This window comes from Eubalaena glacialis, chromosome 9, assembly GCF_028564815.1.
Source record: "Eubalaena glacialis isolate mEubGla1 chromosome 9, mEubGla1.1.hap2.+ XY, whole genome shotgun sequence".
Classification (NCBI taxonomy): Eukaryota; Metazoa; Chordata; class Mammalia; order Artiodactyla; family Balaenidae; genus Eubalaena; species Eubalaena glacialis.
Window position 1 is genome coordinate 83686222 of NC_083724.1, and position 22201 is coordinate 83708422.

Sequence of the window (22201 nt, forward strand, 5' to 3'; positions counted from 1 at the left end):
ACTTCATAGTAAGACACTGAAAGACAAGGGCTTCCTGGGAACAAGAATAAAGCATTTCGATTCACCTTGTGTTTATGTCTGAGGTTTCTTAAACCAGAACCACATTAAAACTCCTGGAAATGTCTACTTTTCATTTGGAGCATGGACAGCACTGTCACTGGCAGGTGAAGAGGGATGTGAGTGAGTCAGAAACCCACAGGGCAGCCAACGGTCAGACTCATTCTATACAAACTGGAGACCTCTCCCAACCAGGAGGAACGAGGTGGTTCCTTTAATACAGCAACGTAAGAGCCCAGGAGGGAAGGCCTGAGAGCCAAAAGAACCCAACAAGAGAGGGGGTGTTACCAAACCAGGTGTTCGCCCAACTTGCAGCAAGCCAGATAATGAGACGCGGAGGTTTGCAGCAGAGAAAAGGTTTATTCCAAGGCAGCCAAGCGAGGAGACAGGAGAACAAATCTCAAACCCACTTCCCCGAAGGCGAGGGACTCAGGATATTCATGGGATAAAGCTGAGTCATCAGGAGCATGGAGGAAGGTGATTGGAAATAAGAAAAAGGTGAGATAATCATCATTCTGCGCAGGTGCAACTAAGCTAAAGCTTCTTCATGGGACATGTACTCAGAAAACGGTGCCTTAGCACATTCGGAGGGTGGAGTTTTGGGCCCTCTGACGTCAAAAGGACACTCGTGCATGCTTGGTTGGTGGGTCAGTGTTCCCAACCAGTCTTAACCAGCTCAAGCTCAAATTGGACACAGCTGACTCCAAGTTACTGAATAACAACTTGGGCAAACACCTTATTGTTTAGGTCACGTGATGCTTGTAGGACATGCAAGTTTTTGTAAAAACGATTAAAGCGAGCTTGGTCAGTGAAGGCAGATTACAGTTCATTATTTATTAAGCAAGCTATAGTTTAATGAATCTAACTGATGACTACCCTCGGTTTCTTTAAAGAAATACTAAATATAACACAGTAACAAACTGTTATATATACATCCATAAATAAAGATTACAGTTCCCAGGATCCTTTGAAGTTGGGTGTGGCTATATGTCTAAATTTTGGGACAACAAAATGGGATGTAAGCAGATAACAATGGGATGTAAGCATAAGTGAGTTTACCCTATCCTTTCTTCTTCCTCTCTGCTGCCTGGAATGTAGACATGATGGCTGGAGCTCTGAGCAGCCATCTTGAACCATGAGGTGACCATGAGCCTGGAAGCCTGTGCTAACATAGATAGACAAGAGCCTGAATCCTCTACGATTTTGTGAAACTGCCTTCCAGTCTTGAACTGCCTACTTCCAGATTTCTTTTATATGAGAGAAAAATTAATTTCCAATTTATTTAATCCACTGTTATTTTTGGCTTTTCTAATACATGCAGACAAATATAATCCCAAATGGTACAGAAATTTGACACATTAGTTATCTAAAAAGATTTTTTAAGTTTGTGAGTGTACAACATAATCAGGGAAACTAGATATTTGATGCTGGTTCCTGAAGAAAGGGATAGTGAGTATCCCAAATGGCAAAAGAGATAAAGAGGGAACTTTCATAATAAAAGAATAATTTCAATAGGAAGATTTTTAAAATCTTAAATGTGTATGCAGTTAATACCATAGCTTCAAATTATATAAAGCAAAAACTGGGGCTTCCCTGGTGGTGCAGTGGTTGAGAATCTGCCTGCCAATGCAGGGGACACGGGTTCGAGCCCTGGTCGGGGAAGATCCCACATGCCGCGGAGCAACTGGGCCCGTGAGCCACAATTACTGAGCCTGCGCGTCTGGAGCCTGTGCTCCGCAACAAGAGAGGCCGCGATAGTGAGAGGCCTGCGCACGGTGATGAAGAGTGGCCCCCACTTGCCACAACTGGAGAAAGCCCTCGCACAGAAACAAAGACCCAACACAGCCATAAATAAAATAAATAAATAAATTTTTTAAAAAAACTAACAGACTACTGGGAGAGGTAAACAAATTCACAAATTATTTTAACAATCTCTCTTAGTAACTGATAGAACAAGCAAACAAACAAAAAGGTAGTAATAATGTAGAAGGTCTAAACAATCCAATTCCCTCCTGGGTATAGTCAAACAAATGAGCTCTTATGGGACTTCCCTGGTGGTTCCACATGCCTCAGGGCCAAAAAACCAAAACATAAAACAGAAGCAGTATTGTAACAAATTCAATAAAGACTTTAAAACCGGTCCACATCAAAAAAAAAAATCTTAAAAAAATAATTTAAAAAATAATTTTAAAAAAAGAAAGAAATGAGCTCTTATGTCCACCAAAAGACATGTGCAAGAATATTCACAGCAGCTTTATTTATAATAGCCAAAAAACTGGAAACAACCTATATGGTTATTAATAGCAGAATGGACAAATAAATTGTTATGTTAATCAACAAATATGGCACAGCAATGAAAAGAAATGGATGGCCAATACAGTTCATTCATCAATCACATAGATGTGATGTTGAATAAAAGAAATCAGTTACAGAGTATATATTCTAGGATTCTGGGTACATGAAGTTCAAAAGTGGATAAAACTGATGTATAATACAGGTCAGAATGGCATTTAACCCTTGAAGGTTACGAGCCGGAAGCAGAGCAGAAAGGAGCCTCCTGTGGTGCTGGAATGTTCCATATCTCTACCTAGGAGGTGATTACATGGATGTATGTGTGTGTGAAAATTTGTCACATTTATCTGTATACTTTACTATATATATGTTATACCTCAATAAATAAAATAAATTGAAGAGGCATTATTTGGGCGTTTAATGCAGATGAATTATTTCATATCTTCCCAAATACCTAGCATTTTTTCTTGTTATAATTATGTAAAGAAAAAGTAACGTTTTCTCACCAAGCACCATGCATACATCCCCAAACCCCTCCAGTTCATACTTGGGTGCAATAAAAATGTTTAATTTTCTCTATGTACCTTGACATGAATAGGCTTGAAACTTCTGCTGTGGGTAACAAGAAGCTACTTAGGTTGTTTGGGCAGAGCCTGGGAGTAAAAGGATCAGTGATGGAGAATTCCGGCATTGGACTGGGGAAGGACTTGGCTGACGGAGGTGTGATGTCAATTTTATGTGTCAACTTAACTGGGTCACAGGATGCCCAGATGCCTGCATAAACATTATTTCTGGGTGTGTCTGTGAGGGGTGTTTTCAGAAGAACTTAGGTTGTGAATCAGTGGACTCAGTATAGCAGACGGCCCTCCCCAATGTGAGTGGGCATCATCCAACCCGTTGAGGGTCCGAATAGAACAAAAAGGCAAAGGAAGGTTGAATTCTCTCTCTCTCTCTGCCTGACTGAATGGGCTGAGATATCAGTCTTCTCCTGCCACTGCCTGATGTGGAGGGGTGTTTAAGAAAGAGATGTGTGAAAACTGCTATTAAATTGTCTGTAATGAAGGAATAGAGGGTGTCGTCCTCAATGTCTCTCAGTGTCCCCTACGTAAGGAAAACCTCTCTCAGGCCACAGCGACAGGAAGGGCTGTGCTTTTTGAGAAGCTGGTTTGGGTTTACCTTATGATGAATGATTATTTTCCCCACCTTGTCCTGGCAGCTAAGGAGCTTGCAGCTACGGCAACTAGAGAGGGCTTTGAAATGCACCTATGCACTCATCTACTCCTAGCTTCACCTTCTTTTCTTTGTTCTGCTTCCTTTTACTCCACTTTCTCGACTATTTCATTTTGTGTTCTTAAACATATCTTTGGAAGCTGCCACAACTCCTCCTTTAGGATATAGGTGGGGAATAAATAAATAAGAAAGGAGATGGACAAGTCCACTAAGATGGAGAAAGAGTGCAAAAAAGGCTGAATAGACATTACTCCAAAGACAATGGTCAACAGGCATATAAAAATATGATTAAAATCACTAACCATGCAAGAAATGCAAATCAAAACCACAATGAGATTTTGCCTCATACTGATTAGGACAGCAGGAAGGAAGGAAGGAAGGGAGGGAGGGAGAGAGGAAGGAAGGAAGGAACGGAGAAAGAAGGAGGGAGGAAAAAAACAAGTGTTGGCAAGGATGAGGAGAAAAGGGAACACTTGTACACTGTTGGTGAGATTGTAAGATGGTGCAACTGCTATGGAAAACATTATGGAGGCTCCTCAAAAAGTTAAAAATAGAACTACCATATGATCCAGTAATTTCACTTCTGGGTATATATCCAAAAGAACTGAAAGTTGGATTTTGAAGAGATATTTGCAGACCCATGTTCATAGCAGCACTATTCACAATAGACAAGAGGTAGAAGCAACCCAAATGTCCATCAACAAATGGATAAACAAAATGTGGTACATACATACATTAGAATGCTATGCAGTCCTAAAAAGTAAGTCTCACACATGCTACAACATGGATGAACCTTGAAGACTTTATGCTAAGTGAAATAAACTTGTCACAAAAGTAGAATACTGTATGATTTCACTTATATGAGGTATGACAGAAAGTAGAATGACGGCTACCAGGGGGAGTGGGGAGTTGTTCTTTAAAGGGTACAGAATTTCAGTTTTGCAAGATGAAAAGTTCTTGAGTATTAGGTACACTTACATTGTAGTGTAAGTATGCACAACAATGTGTACTTAACGGAGAAAGGGTTAAGATGGTAAATTTTATGTTATGTGCAATTTACCACATTTTTTAAAAGTAAAGGCAAAAAAGATAAGCTTATATCCTTTCACAGTTTTGCTCAGTATGCTTCCCAATCTCAAACTGAAAGAAGCTGGTGGTTTCATTTGGAATCTGTCACATTCCATTCCTGCCATTCAGGAGAGAGGGGAGGTATTTCCATCCAACCAGTGAGGGTAAGAAGAAATTCAATCACCTGGCTTGGATGTCAGTAAACATTCAGCATCTGAACAAAGAAGCCTTTCACTTGTATGATAATTTTTCTTAGGTTTCCTTCCCCCCGCCCCCCCCCAGTAAGATTGCCAAAACTTTTAACTGCTTTCCTTGAATACATAATCAGAACCACGTGATTATGAGACAGGATTTTTTTTTTTCTTTCTGCTTCTCTCTCAACATCTACCCCCTTGTTCTTACATGCTTATGACAATGTATCTCCCACACACAACTAAAGAAGCAAAAATTTTTCAGTGAAGTGCTTTATATTGAAGTTCCAAGTTATTTAACATACTGTGTGACTGAAGCAGGCTAATGGTATAAGCAGAGAAGAATATAGGTTAGTGAGTCAACACTTTTCTAGTTCATCTGAGGCCAAGCAGTCTTTTCAGATGATTCATGGTTCATTCACTTTTATTCAGTCTTGGTTGCTTTACTTTTTTTTTCACTCCAACCTGAAGGCCACACTCATGGGTGGTTCCCATTCCATGCTGTGCTGAAGTTTTGTATGAGGTTAAAACATGATAAGTTTGGTTCAGGTATCTGGTTTTAATGTCATATGATAAAAGCCAGAGATAAACCAAGAAACAAAACCAAGTAAGAATGTATAAAATAAAGTGATTGTTCTGTGAATTTAAAAAGTGAAAAACTGTTCACTCCACCTGATACATCACCTCACACTCAAGTATAAGAGCTGAGTTAAATTTAGATGGTAATCATAGTTGCTCTGTGACCTTGGGAAAATCTTCAACTATCATCTAATTTTTTCCACCCATAAATGGTCATTAATATGCTGTACTTCAGGGACTTCCCTGGTGGTCCAGTGGTTAAGACTCTGCACTCCCAATGCAGGGGGCCCGTGTTCCATCCCTGGTCAGGGAACAAGATTCCGCATGCCGCAACTAAAGGAGCCCACATGCCTCAACTAAAAGATCCCACGTGCCGCAACTAAGACCTGGCACAGCTAAATAAATAAATAAATATTTTAAAAATTATTACGTACTTCTGACTCAAGAAATGTTGATTCCAATGAGGAACAGAAATGCTATGGGATATGCTCAGAATTTCATACAGAGGCAGAGAAAAACAAGCTGACAGAATGCACTTGAGGGAGGTCAAGGTGAGAAAGGTGCTTTCTGCTTGCAACTTTCTCAGTCCAGCTTATCCAACAAACCAGCTCCACTAGGAGTCATGCTTTACTTGAAATCCAAGCCAGCCCCTGCCAATGAAGTACCAGAGGTAAGTTTCCTCTTCCCTCTCTCCCATCCCCCCTTCCTTTCTTCATTCCTCTCTTCTTCCCTCCCAGTCCTTCCTTCAGCAGGTGTATTTTGAGCACCTGCTATACACCAGGCACAGCACGAGATGCTAAGGATACAGACATGGCTCCCACAGTCATGGAGACAAGAGTAGCGTGAAGACGGACCTTTAAAAAAGTAAATGTGGAAACGAAATTACAAACCTTATATGCTTTAACTCACCTTGGTTAGAAAAGGTAATCAGAACAGAAGCTAACTGCCTCAGTCACCTCAGTTAGCAGTTAACAAACAACTCTTAAAAGAGCAGTTCTTAAAGTGTGGTCCAAAGAACCCTGGGATCCCCTGGGAGCTTGACGGCTTCCCAAGACTTAGTCTTTTCTGATGAGATCGATGGTGATATTACAAAGATGATTTTTTAAATATATTGTATAATGAAGTGTGTCAACATATGGGTGATTTGCACCTGTCAATCTATTTTCCAAGTGACCAGTGCATGATGTTACAAAATCACTCCATGGGTAAAAGATCCATTCAAAGTGCAAGACTGATCAAGGGATTTTAATGTAACAGTGAACAAAAAGTTCATTCATATGGATTCAGATTCCACGTTGCAACTAGACTTTAAGAAGCTACCACTTATCAAGTTTTGATATAATATCAAAGAAGAATATGGATAAGTTTCTTAAAAGACTTTTAAAATGCCCCACCCACCATTTCCAACACATGTCCATGTGAGGCCAGAATTTCTCTTTTGTTTTTTTTTAAAGATTTAATTTTATTTTTATTTTTTGGCTGCATTGGATCTTCGTTGCTGCGTGCTGGCTTTCTCTAGTTGTGGCGAGCAGGGGGCTACTCTCCCTTGCGCTGCACGGGTTTCTCATTGCAGTTGCTTCTCTTGCTGCAGAGTACGGGCTCTAGGCACACGGGCTTCAGTAGTTGTGGCTCGTGGGCTCCAGAGCGCAGGCTCAGTAGTTGTGGCTCACGGGCTTAGTTGCTGTGCGGCATGTGGGATCTTCCTGGACAAGGGCTCGAACCCGTGTCCCCTGAATTGGCAGGCAGATTCTTACCCACTGTGCCACCAGGGAAGCCCCTCTTTTTTTTTTTTAACTTCTATTTGCATTTATATTTTGCGGCATTTATTCCCTGCGGCATTTATTCCCGGGCCAAAAGTTTTTGTTTCCTCAGTTTCTTCTGGGATATCTTTTTCTTCTGTGCAACCTCCTCTTCTAGTTTAGGAACAATCTGCTCTTCTTCAGCAAGGATCATCTCAGTGTGGCAGGGAGAACTCATGTATGGGTTGCATCTTAGGGGCTTTGTTCACCTGGATGTGCTCAATGACCAGACAGTCTACATCTAAGCCCCTAAGTTCAGCATTACTCTCTGCATTTTTGAGCATGTGCAATAAAAATTCAGCACTCTTTTTGGGCCACCTGCATCCAGCCCCACTGTTTGGCCTGGGCACACCTACCAAGTCCACCACTGAAACAACGGAATGGCACACATTGCTCTGTAAAGTGACATCCTTCAGGTACTTCGTGGATTTTCAGATATGCATACCCTTAATAGCCTGGGCAGTTTCATGAGTGTTCTCAAAGTGAACCTCTTGATTTGCATGATTTTGTGGGGTTTTCTGGGTCAAGTGAATAGCGACTCATTTTCAGAAGTAACTTCAGGCTGCTTGTAGTTTCTTATTAGAACCCAGAGGGGAAAAAGCAATCCTCCTCTGTCAGGCAGTCAATTGACTGTGGTGGTAAGCCATTCATTCATTCAACTGTATTTGCACAGTACCCACCATGTGCCAGGCACTGTGCTAATGATGGGAATACAATTGTAAGGAAAATGGTTATGATCAGGACTTTCATGGAGCTGACAATCAAGAAGGGGACAGGGCTTCCCTGGTGGCGCAGTGGTTGAGAATCTGCCTGCCAATGCAGGGGACACGGGTTCGAGCCCTGGTCTGGGAAGATCCCACATGCCGCGGAGCAACTAGGCCCGTGAGCCACAATTACTGAGCCTGCGCGTCTGGAGCCTGTGCTCCGCAACGGGAGAGGCCGCGATAGTGAGAGGCCCGCGCACCGCGATGAAGAGTGGCCCCCACTTTCCGCAACTAGAGAAAGCCCTCGCACAGAAACGAAGACCCAACACAGCCATAAATAAATAAATAAAATTTAAAAAAAAAAAAAAAAAAAAAAGAAGGGGACAGATGTCAAACAAAGACAAAATAAATGTCAGGCAGAGTTAAGACGGCAAAGTGGGAGGACAAGGAGTTCGTATTTCCCCACAACTAGGGCACATACCAGATGCTGGTGGGAGACCTCAATGCCCAAGGAGACAGGAGGAACCCCCAAGTGACCGGGTAGGACATGGGGGGGAGTGAGGGAGGAGAAGTGGAGGCCAGACGGGATTGGCACCCCTGAGGGGTGGCTGGGAGAGGGGAGGAGTTCCCACAACTGGAGGGACCCTAGGGGGCTCGGACGATCAGCAGGGAGTGCAGCTAGCATCTCCCCTGCCCAATCGGGCCCCGGGAAGCCTGCTGGGCTCCCGGGCCAGGTCCTCTGCCCTCCGAGGCCCCCTCCAGCTGCATTGGTCCCAGGGGCGTAGGAGGGAGGGAGGAAGGGGGAAGAGGAGGAGAGGCAGATGGGGCGTTGGGGGGGGACCTTCCAGAACCGGAGGATCAGAGGAAGCACAGCGGGTGTCTCCCCCACTCACTTGGGCCCCGGGAAGCCGGGTGGGCTACCAGGCTAGGTCCTCTGCCCTCCAAGGGCCCCTCTGGCCACGTTGGTCCTAGGGGCGTAGAAGGGAGGGGCGGAGGAAGAGGAGGGGCCAACAGGGAGGGACCCTCCAGGAATGGAGGATGGGGGACCACGCCTAGCATTTCCCCCACCCACTCAGGCCCAGGGGCCCGCTGGGGTCCCAGAACTGGTACTCCACCCTCCGAGGCCAGAGGCACTCCTGGGCCCCTCCGGCTGCCTCTGAGCCTAAGCCCTGCTCCCCAACCGCCCAGGGCCTTTTCCACCCCTGTGGATCCTATGCATAGGCCCCGTCCCTGCCTAAACCCCACCCCTGCCTAAGCCCTGCCCTTTTCTGGCTTTTTGTTTTCCACTTTTTTGCTATTGTGGTTCTGTTTTAACTTCCAGTTGCTGTTTCATCTATATTTTTATTTTTTTAACATATCTGTTAGTTTTCTAATTTTATTTTACTTTTTGCTTTGTTATTGTTCTGCTCCTTTTTTTCCTTTTCTTTTTTTTTTTCTTGCTGCCCCGCTCAGCTGTGGGATCTTGGTTCATGAGTGGGGGTCGGGCCTGAGCTCCTGTGGCGGGAACTCCAAGTCCAAACCACTGGACTAACAGAGAACCTCACACTCCAGGGAATACTCATCAGAGTGAGGTCTCCCAGAGGTCCTCATCTTGGCACCAAGACCTGGCTCTACACAACAGCCTACAAACTCCAGTGCTGGAAGCCTCAGGCCAAACAACCAGTAAGACAGGAACAAAATCCCACACATCAAAAAAAAAAAAAAAGGAGATGACAAAAAAATATGTCACAGATGAAGGAGCAAGGTAAAAACCTACAAGAACAAATAAATGAAGAGGAAATAGGCAACCTACCTGAAAAAGAATTCAGAGTAATGATAGTAAAGATGATCCATAATCTCGGAAACAGAATGGTGGCACAGATCAAGACAATACAAGAAATGTTTAACAAAGATCTAGAGGAACTAAACAACAAACAGAGATGAACAACACAATAACTGAAATGAAAAATACACTAGAAGGAATAAACAACAGAATAACAGAGGCAGAAGAACGAATAAGTGAGCTGGAAGACAGAATGGTGGAAATAACTGCCAAGGAGCAGAATAAAGAAAAAAGAATGAAAAGAATTGAAGACAATCTCAGAGATATCTGAGACAACACCAAGTGCACCAACATTCGAATTATAGGGGTCCTGGAAGAACAGAAAAAGAAAGGGTCTGAGAAAATATTCGAAGAGACTGTAGTCGAAAACTTCCCTAACATGGGAAAGGAAATAGCCACCAAAGTCCACGAAGCACAGGGAGTCTCATACAGGATTAACCCTAGGAGAAACACACCAAGACACATATTATTCAAACTAATGAAAATTAAATTCAAAGGAAAAATACTAAAAGCAGCAAGGGAAAAGCAAAAAATAACATACAAGGGAATCCCCATAAGGTTATCGGCTGATTTTTCAGCAGAAACTCTGCAGGCCAGAAGGGAGTGGCAGTATATACTTAAAGGGCTGAAAGAGAAAAACCTACAAACAAGATTACTCTACCCAGCAAGGATCTCATTCAGATTCCATGCAGAAATCAAAAGCTTCACAGACAAGCAAAAGCTAAGAGAATTCAGCACCACCAAACCAGCTCTACAACAAATGCTAAAGGAACTTCTCCAGACAGGAAACACAAAAGAAGAAAAAGACCCACAAAAACAAACCCAAAACAATTAAGAAAATGGTAATAGGAACATACATATCGATAACTACCTTAAATGTAAATGGATTAAATGCTCCAACCAAAAGACACAGGCTGGCTGAATGGATACAAAACCAACACCCATATATAAGCTGTCTGCAAGAGACCCACTTCAGACCTAGGGACACATACAGACTGAAAGTGAAGGCATGGAAAAAGATATTCCACGTAAATAGAAATCAAAAGAAAGCTGGAGTAGCAATACTCGTATCAGATAAAATAGACTTTGAAATAAAGACTGTTACAAGAGACAAGGAAGGACACTACATAATGATCAAGGGATCAATCCAAGAAGAAGCTATAACAATTATAAACATTTATGCACTCAACATAGGAGCACCTCAATACATAAGGCAAATGCTAACAGCCATAAAAGGGGAAACTGACAGTAACACAATAATAGTGGGGGACTTTAACACCCACTTACACCAATGGACAGATCATCCAAACAGAAAAGAAAGAAAGAAATACAAGCTTTAAATGACACAATAGACCAAATAGATTTAATTGACGTTTATAGGACATTCTACCCGAAAGTGGCAGAATACACTTTCTTCTCAAGTGCACGCGGAACATTCTCCAGGATAGGTCACATCTTGGGTCACAAATCAAGCCTCGGAAAATTTAAGAACACTGAAATCATATCAAGGATCTTTTCTGACCACAATGCTATGAGATTACAAATCAATTACAGGAAAAAAACTGTAAACAACACAAATACATGGAGGCTACACAGTGCACTACTAAATAACCAAGAGATCACTGAAGAAATCAAAGAGGAAATTTAGTAATACATAGAAACAAATGACAACGAAAACACAATGACCCAAAACATATGGGACGCAGCAAAAGCAGTTCTAAGAGGGAAGTTTATAGCAATTCAAACTCACCTCAAGAAACAAGAAAAATCTCAAATAAACAATTTAACCATACATCTAAAGCAACTAGAGAAAGAAGAACAAAGAAAACCCAGTCAGTAGAAGGAAAGAAATCATAAAGATCAGAGCAGAGATAAATGAAATAGAAACGAAGAAAACAATAGCAAAGATCAATAAAACTAAAAGTTGGTTCCTTGAAAAGATAAACAAAATTGATAAACCTTTAGCCAGACTCATCAAGAAAAAAAGGGAGAGGACGCAAATCAATAAAATTAGAAATGAAAAAGGAGAAATCAGAACTGACACCACAGAAATACAAAAGATTATAAAAGACTACTACAAACAACTATATGCCAATAAAATGGACAACCTCAAAGAAATGGACAAATTCTTGGAAAGGTATAACCTTCCAAGACTGAAACAGGAAGGATTAGAAAATATAAACTGACCTGTCACAAGTAATGAAATTGAAACTGTAATTATAAATCTTCCAACAAATAGAAGTCCAGGACCAGATGGCTTCACAGGTGAATTCTATCAAATATTTAGAGAAGAGCTAACACCTATCCTTCTCAAACTCTTCCAAAATATTGCAGAGGGAGGAACACTCTGAAATTCATTCTACGAGGCCACTATCACCCTGATACCAAAATCAGACAAGGATATCACAAAAAAGAAAAACTGCAGACAAATATCACTTATGAACATAGACGCAAAAATTCTCAACGAAATACTAGCAAACAGAATCCACCAACACATTAAAAGGATTATACACCATGATCAAGTGGGATTTATCCCAGGAATGCAAGAATTCTTCAATATACACAAATCAATCAATGTGATACACCATATTAACAAATTAAGGAATAAAAACCATATGATCATCTCAACTGATGCAGAAAAAGCTTTTGACAAAATTCAACACCCATTTATGATAAAAACTCTCCAGAAAGTGGGCACAGAGGGAACCTATCTCAACATAATAAAGGCCATACACGACAAACCCACAGCAAACATCATTCTCAATGGTGAATAACTGAAAGCATTTCCTCTAAGATCAGGAACAAGACAACAATGCCCACTCTCGCAACTATTATTCGACATAGTTTTGGAAGTCTTAGCCACGATAATTGGAAAAGAAAAAGAAATAAAAGGAATACAAACTGGAAAAGAAGAAGTAAATCTGTCACTGTTTGCAGATGACATGATACTATACACAGAAAATCCTAAAGATGCCTCCAGAAAACTACTAGAACTAATCAATGAATTTGGTAAGGTTGCGGGATTCAAAATTAATGCACAGAAATCTCTTGCATTCCTGTACTCTAACAATGAAAAATCAGAAAGAGAAATTAAGGAAACAATCCCATTCACCATTGCAACAAAAAGAACAAAATACCTAGGAATAAACCTACCTAAGGATGCAAAAGACCTGTATTCAGAAAACTATAAAACACTGATGAAAGAAATCAAAGATGACATAAACAGATGGAGAAATACACCATGTTCTTGGACTGGAAGAATCAATATTGTGAAAATGACTATATTACCCAAAGCAATCAACAGATTCAATGCAATCTATTAAATTACCAATGGCATTCTTCACAGAATTAAAACAAAAAATTTTACAATTTGTATAGAAACACAAAAGACCTCAAATAGCCAAAGCAATCTTGAGAAAGAAAAACAGAGCTGGAGGAATCAGGCTCCCCAACTTCAAACTATACTACAAAGCTACAGTAATCAAGAAAGTATGGTACTGGCACCAATAAAGAAATATAGATCAACAGTACAGGATAGAAAGCCCAGAGATAAACCTATGCACATATGGTCACCTAATTTATGACAAAGGAAGTAAGAATATACAATGGAGAAAAGACAGGCTCTTCAATAAGTGGTGCTGGGAAAACTGGACAGCTACATGTAAAAGAATGAAATTAGAACACTACCTAACACCATACACAAAAATAAACTCAAAATGGATTAAAGACCTAAATGTAAGACAGACACTGTAAAACTCTTAGAGGAAAACATATGCAAAACACTCTTTGACATAAATCACAACAACATCTTTTTTGACCCACCTCCTAGAGTAATGAAAATAAAAACAAAAATAAACAAATGGGACCTAATGAAACTTAAAAGCTTTTGCACAACAAAGGAAACTATAAATAAGACTAAAAGACAACCCTCAGAATGGGAGAAAATATTTGCAAACGAAGCAATGGACAAAGGATTAATCTCCAAAATATAAAAACAGCTCATGGAGCTCAATATCAAAAAAACAAGCAATCCAATTAAAAAGTGGGCAGGAGACCTAAATAGACATTTCACCAAAGAAGACATACAGATGGCAAAGAGGCATATGAAAAGATGCTGAACATCACTAATTATTAGAGAAATGTAAATCAAAACTACAATGAGGTATCACCTCACACTGGTCAGAATGGACATCATCCAAAAATCTACAAACAGTAAATGCTGGAGAGGGCATGGAGAAGAGGGAACCCTTTTGCACTGTTGGTGGGAATGTAAATTGATACAGCCACTATGGAGAACAGTATGGACGTTCCTTAAAAAACTAAAACTAGAACTACCATATGACCCAGCAATCCCACTACTGGGCATATACCCTGAGAAAACCATAATTCAAAAGGACACATGTACCCCAATGTTCATTGCAGCACTATTTACAATAGCCAGGACATGGAAGCAACCTAAATGTCCAAGACAGATGAATGGATGAAGAAGATGTGGTACATATATACAATGGAATATTACTCAGCCATAAAAAGCCATAAAAAGTTAGAATTTGGGTCATGTGGTTGGACACAGAGACTGTCATACAAAGTAAAGTAAGTCAGAAAGAGAAAAACAAATATCGTATATTAATGCATATATGTGAAATCTAGAAAAATGGTACAGATGAACCTATTTGCAGGGCAGGAATAGAGACGTAGATGTAGAGAACGGACATGTGGACGGGGGGCGGGGGGGAAGGAGAGGGTGGGACAAATTGGGGGATTAGGATAGACATATGTACACTACCATGCATAAAACAGATAGCTAATGGGAACAATCTATAAAGCACAGGAAGCTCAGCTCGGTGCTCTGTGACAACCTAGATGGGTGGGATGGGGGGAGGGGTGGGAGGGAGGTCCAAGAGGGAGGGGATATAGTTATACATATAGCTGATTCACTTCATTGTACAGCAGAAACTAACACAACATTGTAAAGCAATTATACTCCAATAAAAAAAAAAGACAAAATAAATGTCTAAGCATAAATTGTGATGAGTGCTATGAAGGAAGAGAGTAGATTCTACGATTGAGAGAGATGAAGCCAGAGGCAGTCAGAGAAATCTTCCACTATGAAGTGGAAGTGAAGGAAGCCCATGTGAGCTGGGATCTGAGGAGTACGTGGGAGTTAAGAGGAGTTGGAGGGAGGGGTGCAATGGGAATGTTCCGGTCAGAAGGAGCAGCAAGTGCAAAGGCCCAGGAGGGGATGCACTTGACCAGATACAGGGGTATAACTAAGGCCAGTACATGGTGACAAAAAAGGAGAGTAGCCCAGGATGAGGCCAGAGAGTTCAGAAGGGCCAGGTGACACAGGATGTTGTAGGTAATGTAAAGGAGCTTGGATATCATTCTAAGTGTGATGATTCCCCCAGTGAAGGGCCATGAGCACAAAAGGGATGGTCTAATTCAGAAAGACCCTCTGGCTACCAGGTATCCAATGGATTTGAGGGTGGGGAGGTGCAGGGTGCCTCAGGAGTGGAAGCTGGATGAGCAATAGGAGACATTTGCAGCAAATCGGGGAGAGACCAGGCAGCTTGGACGAGAGGGCTGACGTGGAGATGGGCAAGGTGAGGACACCGGGGAGCTGTGTCTCTGTGTGTATACAAAAGCATGGCACTGGAGGACTGGTGGAAAGAGAAAAGAACATGACCCAACACAGAGTGCTGGGGAGCCCCAACATTTACAAACAAGGGTCAGGCTGTCATAGGTGGAGTTGGTAATAACGACCATGATCGCCAACAATTACGGAGCTCTTGCCATGTGCCAAACTCTTCTGCCCATTTTTTAATCAGATTGTTGCGTTTCGTTTTGTTTTGTTTTTGAGTTGTATGCGTTCTTCATATATTTTGGGTATTAGCCCCTTATCCAGTATATGGTTTGCAAATATTTTCTCCCATTCCATAGGTTGCCATTTCATTTTGTTGATTGTTTCTTTTGCCGTGCAGAAGCATTTTAGTTTGATGCAGTCTCACTTGTTGATTTTTGCTTTTGTTGCTTGTTGGAGTCCTGATTTCTTAACCAAATCCCAGATCCTGGCTAACAGCCAGTTATTCTTGAGATCCCCCTGAGAAATCACCAACATGAGCAAGAATTCGGACTGAGGCCATTCTGTATGCATGACTTATTGAAATGCAATGCCATGTAAGTAATGAATGGCAGACTGCAGAAACACCTCTCCTGAAGAGCTATGCACAGTCATTACCTCTGTAACTTTGGCTCTCTGTGTTCAATGTAAAATGTTTATTAACATTATAATCTTGCACTTGTATAAATATTTCTCACTTTGAATTCATTTAACCATATTCTTGAAAAATAATAAGGTATATACTGTAAAAACAATTTGGCTTAGAACTTTCCATCTCAAATGTGTAATAGGACACTATCCAAACCAAGGTGCTAATATAAATCATGTTGGCTCACGTGATGTTATGGTTAAAACTGAAAGGATTTTGGATGTTGGACTCAGGTAAACATTTTTTCAAGTTCCTGCTTCACCATTTATTAACTAGCTCTTTAACCTTGCTGTGTCATTTTCTCATCTGATAAATCACAATCTCACAAGGTCATTATGAAAAGTAAAGGAGACAGTGTATAAAAGTGCTGTGCCTTGCATCTGACCACTGGGAGCCTCTTCCTCTCCCACTCCTCAGGTGGTCAGATTTCAGGGGTCAGGCCAATAGCCAGCTCCCCAGTACTGTGTCATACAAGTGTAATACTGGCTAAGCCTCAAGAGGGGTCTTAGGAATCACCTGCTTTACCACTCTACTCTCCTTGATTTAACAGATGAGAAAAATTGAGGCCAAGAGAAGTGATTCCATTTTTTATTCTATTTAGTCAATACGTTTATTTATTCAAATATTTATTGAGCACCTCCCATGAAAAGCACTGTGTAAGGTCATTGACATTTGAGCATCCACTGTGAACTCAACAGTGTGTTAGGTGCCATGAGCATGAGACCTATAAAAGGTGAAATATGTTTACAGACACACCTTCTCAAGACACCAATGCTTGAGGAGGAGTGGGGAAGGGGTGCAGGAGGACAGACAAAGGCTATGGAAATGGTTATGAATGATCCCTTGAAGTGAAAGAAACAAATTAATAATCAACACATAAAGCAAAAATTATTACAATCCATGAAAAATCCATCCATATTGAATCCATCATGATCAATCACAAACCACCCCATAGTTAATCAGTACACCCCATCTTGCACAGAACAGGACCACACCAAAACCTCTGCCCCAGAGTACTCCCCAGATGTGATTCTACTCCCCAAAGGGAAGGTAAACATTCATGGCAAAATCAGCTGCTTTCCAGAAACCCTGTGTGGAGTAGAAACCCTCTTGAGGTGCTTTCCACCTCTGTAATTAGGAGAAACTGTTATTCTTTTCCTGCCCATTCTCAGTGAACAGACTACTTCCGGACCCTGATGAAGTCAATTCAAACAGCAGACAGGTGGCCATGACAGTGCAGAGGGAAAATCAATGCGATCTATGTGAGTGTGTGTGCATGTAGTGTATTTGGGAACTCACTGGCACAGAGGCCAGAGTGGAAAAGGGCAGAATATTCATTATCTAATGTTACACTAATGTTTTGTAACAAACAACCACAAAACATCAGCAGCATACAACATTCAGCGTTTATTTCTCACATGGCTGGAGGTGGCCCTGCCAATCTCAGCTAAGCCCTCCCATGTGTTTGCAGGTTGAACGGCACTTCGCTGGTCCAGACTAAGCTCAGCTGGGTGGCTTGGCTCTAAGCAGCAGGTCCAGCCAGGTGTGGCTCTTCAGAGTGGGTTGGGCTCAGGCCAGTTCTATGTGTGTCAGGTCTGGAGCTCTGATTCACAGAAAAACAGCTACTGAGGGCAAACTCTTCTCAAGGTGATGACAGAAGCACAAGAGGACAAACAGAAAAATATGATGCTTCTTAAGGCCTAGGCTCAAAATATGCACATCGTCCCTTCTGTCCACATTCCATCAGCCAGTCAATCAGATGGCCAAGCTCAGAGTCAAGAAGCAGAAAACTACACTCAGCTCTAGGGGGAGGAGCTGCCAAGTCACATGGCAAAGGCAACGGGTGTGGGTATAGCATGGGAAGAACAGGGCTAATAAGTCAATATATACCTCAGACAGGTAGAAAGAATAAGTAGCTAAACCAAAACAGAGCACCAAAAACAGTGTAATGCCATCCACTAGCATTCGATCAATAAGAAATACAGCTCTAAAAAATCACTCCCTTTTGCAAGACGAAAAAGTTCTGGAGATCTGTTGCACAACAATGTGAATATATTTAACACTGCTGAACTGCACACTTCAAAACTGTTAAGATGATAAATTTTACGTATGTGTTTTACCAGGATTGAATTTTTTTTTAAAAAAGAGCAAAATTAGGGAATTCCCTGGCAGTCCAGTGGTTAAGACACAGGGCTTTCACTGCCGTGGGCCCAGGCTCAATCTCTGGTCAGGGAACTAAGATCCCACAAGCCGTGAGGCACGGCTAAATAAATAAAAATTAAAAAATAAATTAATAAAAAGAGCAAAATTATTCCATTATAGATTCTGTCTGTGGTAGCCAGCCTCCAAGAAGGCCTCCAAAAATCCCAACCTCCTGATGTTCACACCTGTGTAGTCTCCTCCCACATTGTTCCAGAAGTGATGGTGTGTCACTTCCACAACTAGGTTATAAAAGGTTGTGGCTTTCATTTCTCTCTCTCTTGCTCTCTCTCCCTCTCTCTCATCACTCACTCTGAAGGAAACCAGCTACCATGTTATGAAGACCCTCAGGCAGCCTTCAGAGAGGCAGACACAGCAAAGAACTGAGGTCTCCAGTCAACATCCGGTGATGACCTGAAGCCTGCCAATAACCATGTGAGTGAGCTTGGAAGCAGATCCTCCCTGAGTTGAGCTTTGAGATGAAACTGCAGCCCCACTAAGAGCTCAACCGCCAGTCCCAGATTCCTGTCTTCAGAAACTGTAAGATGATAAATACTTGCTTTAGAGCTGCTAAGTTTTGGGGTAATTTGTAATGCAGCAATAAAATAATACCCTATGGGATGATCATTAATATTCATAATGATGACCCAGAGCACTGAAATATCCTGACATGTTTTCTGAATCATCAATAAGAAGCTGCAATTGCAGAAGGTCTCCTGATACTGTTGAAGGCTTAGTTATATTCAAATTTCCTGGTGACACTAATCATGACTCTTAGTCAGCAAGGAAGTTTGATTAAGCTGAAACCCATATTTCCCTGCCCCTTCAGGGTAACTAAGAATTTATTACAGAAAAGAACCAAGAAAGAGTAAGAGAGAGGAGACAAATAATGAGCAACTCAGCAATTTTCATTCATTTAAAAGAATGCTGTAAAGAAAACTTAGAAAATGTATACCACATGAGCAAAAGTTTTGAAAGACTGGCATACTTTGAATTAACCCAAGAAAACTCAACTAACTTTTCTTCAAGACGATAAAGAAAAGAAGAAGCTATCTTTACAAGAGTTACGCAGCATAATAGTATCTTCCATTCAAAGAGAATTTGGAGGAGAAACTTAGTTGTCTGGAGAATTTATACTTGTAAAATCTATCGTCATTACTGTATTGATTAAAAGGTAAGAGAAAATGTATCTGGAGTGTGTTTAAATGAAAGAAAGAAAGGAAGGGAGGGAGGGAGGGAGGGAGGAAGGAGGAAGGAAGGAAGGAAAGATGGAAGGAAGGGAGGGAGGGAGGGAAGGAAAATAGGTAATGTATGTCATCAAAGTGTTTTTTGAATCAACTGGCCACTGATAGAGAAGATAGAAGAGATAGAGACATGATAAAAAAAATAGGCAAAAGTGTATTTTCGTTCTGTTTTAAGTGGATTTAATTTAACTAAAATGAGTATTCACAACCTAACGCCAATAAAGGAGTATTCTACAACATCATTGGTGTCAGTGATAGTTACCATCAGGTGCAACGTCAGCAGAAACACTACCAAACATAAAATAGATAGCTAGTGGGAAGCAGCCGCATAGCCCAGGGAGATCAGCTCTGTGCTTTGTGACTGCCTGGGGGGGTGGGATGGGGAGGGTGGGAGGGAGGGAGATGCAGGAGGGAGGAGATGTGGGAACATATGTATATGTATGACTGATTCACTTTGTTATAGAGCAGAAACTAACACACCATTGTAAAGCAATTATACTCCAATAAAGATGTTTAAAAAAAAAAAAAGAAAAACAAATACCATATGTTAACACATATATATGGAATCTAAAAAAAAAAAAAAATGGTTATGAAGAACCTAGGGGCAGGACAGGAATAAAGACACAGATGCAGAGAATAGACTTGAGGACCCAGGGAGGGGGAAGGGTAAGCTGGGACGAAGTGAGAGAGTGGCATGGACTAATATATACTACCAAATGTAAAATAGCTAGTGGGAAGCCGAATAGCACAGGGAGATCAGCTCAGTGCTTTGTGACCACCTAGAGGGGTGGGATAGGGAGGGAGGGAGGGAGATGCAAGACGGAGGAGATATGGGGATATATGTATATGTATAGCTGATTCACTTTGTTATAAAGCAGAAACTAACACACCATTGTAAAGCAATTATACTCCAATAAAGATGTTTAAAAAAAAAAAAAAAGAAAAGAAACACTAGCAGCCAGTTAAGAAGTAAACCAAGCTGGAGGAGATGAAAGTCAAGGTCAATTTAGATTCTTAGCATATCAGACATTACTCATTCCTGCTTCGCCAGCTCACTTTCCTGAGTCCCTCACTGCTGCTGGGACTTGTAAATTAGGTAGGAAAGATCCCAACTGTGTGTGTGCATGATATATCATACATATAGAAGTATATAAAATGCATATGTACGGTTTAAGGTAAAATAATACAATAAACACTTGTGCATCTGTATTAGTCAGGGTTCTCCAGAAAAACAGAACCAATAGGAAATATATAGATATATAGAAGATTTATTATGAGGAATTGGCTCATGCAATTATGGAGTCTGTGGTCTGCTACCACGATCTACTTTCTGCAAGCTGGAGGCCCAGGAAAGCCAGTGGCATAGTTCTAGTCCAAGCCCAAAGACCTGAGAACCAAGAGCCCAATGTCCAAGGGTAAAAGAAGACAGATGTCCCAGCTCAACAGAGACAGCAAATTCACCCTTCCTCTGTCATTTTGTTATATTCAGGCCCTCAGTGTATTGGATGATGCCCACCCGCATTTGTGAGGGCCATCTGTTTTACTCAGTCTATCAATTAAAATGCTAACCTCTTCTAGAAACACCCCCACAGAAACACGCATAATGTTTTACAAGCTACCTGGGCATCTCTTAGCCCAGTCAAGTTGACACGTAAAATTAACCATCACACTGTCCAATATATAGGTTGAAAATAGAATATTGCCAGTTTACCAGAAGACGTTTTGTGCCTCTTCTGACACACATCATCTTGAATTTTCAGTTAATCATTCTCTTGCTTTTCTGCATAGTTTTATTATACATGTATATATCCTTAGACTATAAACATATTGCTTAATTTTCTTGTTTTTAAACAAGAAATGGGAATTACATAGATTTAATTCTTCTAATCAGCATTATGGTTTTGATATGCCTTTGTATCAATAGCTGTAATTCATTCATACTATTGGCTATACAGTGTTTCATCGTTTGAATATGCAATGATTTATTAAGCCATCTCATCGCTGATGGATATTCAGGTTGTTTCCAGTTTGGAGCTATTATGAACACAACTTCCTGTACATTTGTGTACATATGTCCTGGAGTGTTAACCTAGGAATAAAATTGCAGAACTGTAGGGTATATGCCTATTCAGTTTTATTCTATCATGCCAAACTGTCTTTCAAGAAAGGTGACACCAATTTACATTTCTCCCAGTGGAGGATGAGTATTCTTAATTCCTAATATCCCATATATACATCTTCAGAGTATAAGTTTTGTATTTCTTTTATTAATTTTTTCCTATTTTGTTCTTTTTGATGCTGCTGTAAATGGGATTTTTCTTCTTAATTTCCCTTTCAGATTGTTCACTGCTGGTGTATAGAAATACAATTGCTTTTTGTATGTTGATCGTGTAGCCTGAAACCTTTCTGGACTCATTTATCAGCTCTAATAGGGTCATCGTAGATGTCTCAGAATTTTCTGTATACAACATCATATAATCTGGAAGTATAGTTTTACTTATTCCTTTCTAATCTGGATGCCTTTATTTCTTTTTCTTGTCTAATTGCCCTGGCTAGAATCCCTAGCAGAATGCTGAATGGAAGTGATGAGAACAGACATGCTTGCTTGTTCCTGATCACAGGGGAAACATTCAGTCTTTCACCGTTAAGTAGAATATTTGCCGTGGGGTCCACAGATGCTCTTTATCAGGTTGAGGATTTTGTATTCCTAGTTTGTTGAGTATTTTATCATGAAGAGATGTTGAATT

The 22201-nt window shown here is 40.9% G+C and overlaps 1 protein-coding gene across 1 annotated transcript in view; it reads right to left on the minus strand.

Annotated features, from left to right (window-relative positions):
* Positions 1–22201, minus strand: part of FRMD3 (FERM domain containing 3) — a 379109-nt gene that overhangs the window by 355324 nt on the left and 1584 nt on the right. The gene's annotated exons all lie outside the window — the stretch shown is intronic.